The following is a 3170-nucleotide window of genomic DNA, read 5'->3' on the forward strand; positions in this document are numbered from 1 at the left end:
TATGATATCTGTTGTTAACTCAGCAGATATGACTACTGGCAATGTGTTGTTATCTGCCAGATACGTGTACTTCAAGTGTACTGGTAAAGGCTTTAATTCCAGTATAGGGGGATCTTCTATGGATGGTCGATAGGGCTTAAACGAACGATCAGATAGATTTAATGATTTAAAACTTCTCCTTGATCCATTTTAGATTTGTTAAACTTCTATCAGTTTATCAAGATCTACAATTATGTCTGCGTTAATTAACTCACATACATTTGCATCAATTTCTGAATTGTTAGAACAAAACTTTTCAATTTTTTCTTGTACTGTTGTATCAATAATCTCAATTGCATGGCATTCTTCATCATTATCTGGACACTTCATAGCATCAAAGACATTACAAGTTAATTGTTGAGAATTAACTCTCATAGTTAATCCACCTTTTTGGACACCAATTAATGTTTTACTTCTTGCTAAGAAAGGTCTCCCAAGTATGATTGGTACCTCTTTATCAACCTCACATTCCAAAATAATAAAATCTACTAGACAATAAATTTATCAACCTTACCAACACATCATCAATTTTACCTTCTGGATGTACATAGGATTTATCAGCTAACTGCAGTGTGACAGTTGTGGGCATTATCAATTCCTATTCCTAGCTTCCTGAAAATAGATATGGGCATTATATTTATGCTTGCAGCTAAATCACATAATGCTTTGCCTACATAGTGATTGCCAATGGAGCAAGGTAGAGTAAAACTCCCTGGATCCTTCAGTTTTGGTGGCAATCTGTTTCTGAGCATTATTGTGCACCATTTAGTGAGAGAAATAATTTCAAATTCTCCTATCATTTACTTCTTTGATAAAATATCTTTCATGAACTTCACGTAGTTAGGCATTTGCTCCAATGCTTCCACTAATGGTATATTAATATGTAATTGTTTCAGGACCTCTAGAAATTTCTTGAATTGAACATCTTGCTTGGAATTTTGGAAGCGCTAAGGGAAATGTGGCGCTGGTCTCCCATCCATTTTTCGAGATTATTTTGTCATGGCATTTTTATTGGCAATACAAGTTGCTTTTGCTTTAGCATTTTTTTGGTTGCTTTTTCTCTTTGCAGCTTGCTCCCTACTAATTCGAAATTTTTTTCATGTGCAAAAGTTGGAATTCTTTCTTTAGTAATTGTGTCACTCACAACTCCTAGTAGCTGAGTACCACTTTGCAGTGTAATGGTTTTGCACTATTCCTTCCTTTGAGCTCGAGAACTCTCAATGTCACTCGACAATGCTTTTTGCTGCCTGGAATTCAATGCTGTGGCAATTTGCCCTACTTGGGTTTCCAAAATCTTAAAGATGCAGCTTGGCTCTGAATGATAGCATCATTCTTGGCCATGTACTCTTTCAGTAAAGCTTCTATAGATGAACTTGAAGCTAAATTTTGCTAGGCATTTTACCGTGGAAAAGATTGATTGTACCTAAGTGTTACAGTCGTAGCATTCTATCGAATAACATTATTGACATTTCCCATCCCTTGATTACTCTAACTAAAATTAGGATGTTGTTTCCACCCCAGATTGTATATGTTGATGTATGGATTTTTTTGCTACAAGTAAAATTCCCCATGTAATAAACTGAGGTTGGGTTTGATGGGTATTCATCAAAAGCATGATCTTTTCCACAGTAAACACATGGTAACTCTATTGATTTCATTTCCTACACTACAGATGGCCTTTTCAGTGTTTTAATCATATTTGTTAAAGATGATACCTGAGCTATTAGATATGTAATTGCATCAAGCTCCATTGCTCTTGCAACTCTTCTGCCAATTCTAACTCTGGTAGTGGGGGATTGATAATCATTATTTGCTATCCTTTCCAGAATTTCATAAGCTTCATTGTATGATTTATCAAGTAAAGTCCCATTGGCAGATGCATCAACAACCATTCTTGTATGATCATTCAATCCATTGTAAAACATTTTCATTTACGCCCAATGTTGAAAGCTATGCGTCGAGCATTTTCTCAGTATCTCCTTGAACCACTCACATGCTTTATATAATGTTTCATCTTCTAATTGTCTAAACGATGTAATGTCATTCCTCAACTTGGCATTAATGTTCGGAGGATTATATCTTAGCAGAAACCTCTAACATAGCTCTTTCCACGACGCCACCGTACCTGACGGCAATGCATTTAACTATGCTCTGGTACGATCTCGTAATGAGTAAGGGAATAACTTTAGCTGCAGGGTATCTTCAAGAACACCTTGCTTCCTGAATGAATCGCAAACTTTCAAAAAGAGTCATAATTGCAGCCTTGGATCCTCAGTAGGCAACCCACTAAATTGCCCCACTATTTGTAGAATTTGAAACATCACCAGCTTTAACTCAAAATGCTGAGCCTGAATATATGGTCTGACAATTCTTGGATTTAAATCATCTAAGATTGGCACTACATGTTCTCTAATGGGTCTGTCTCTATCATCTACAATTTGAGGAATATCAACATCCCTTCTTTCCTGATGTAGTGGCTCTTCTCTAACCTGATCATTTCTAATTCTTTCCATTTCTCACAACTCTCTTCTCCTTCGCCCTAAAGTTCTCTCAATCTCTGGATCAAAACATTATTATGTATTTTCCAAAATATTTCTAGGCATGTACTAGCATAAATCTAAAAAAAAATCAAAACAACTAATTAAACTAAACTAACATAAATTAAACAAATAATAACAAACCAAATTTCCACCAATAGTGTCGGTCCTCAACAACGGCGCCAAAAACTTATTACGTGTAAATGTGTAATGAAATTGTCCAAGTGTACATGTCGATTCAAGTAATATAATGATAAGTGAGTATCATCTCCATAAGGATTGGAAAGTGATTAAAATTGGTAAGTATCACTGTAGATTTGACTAATGAATCTGAGCAAAAGAAACAAAGTGTAAAATGGTGAAGGGAATTAATGAATGACCTAAGAATATCAATTATAACTTATAAATGAAAAAACAATCTAAATGTTGTGGCAATTTATGAAGAACAAGTAGATACTATTTCTGTTGTTGAATGATAAAGGTTGGAATTACTCAGGGAAATATTTTCATAACATAATAATGCCATGGCAATATTTTGGCTAAATTATTGCCCAGAGAATTACTACTGTAGTCTACTTCGTTCAAGAGTTAGAA

The 3170-nt window shown here is 34.9% G+C and overlaps 1 non-coding gene across 1 annotated transcript; it reads left to right on the forward strand.

Moving 5' to 3' along the window:
• Positions 1–1986: 1986 nt before the first annotated feature.
• Positions 1987–2093, forward strand: LOC121216590 (small nucleolar RNA R71). Its single transcript, XR_005912771.1, has one exon. It is a non-coding gene; the product is annotated as a small nucleolar RNA R71 (small nucleolar RNA).
• Positions 2094–3170: the final 1077 nt, after the last annotated feature.

Source organism: Gossypium hirsutum, chromosome D04, assembly GCF_007990345.1.
Source record: "Gossypium hirsutum isolate 1008001.06 chromosome D04, Gossypium_hirsutum_v2.1, whole genome shotgun sequence".
NCBI classification, from domain to species: Eukaryota; Viridiplantae; Streptophyta; class Magnoliopsida; order Malvales; family Malvaceae; genus Gossypium; species Gossypium hirsutum.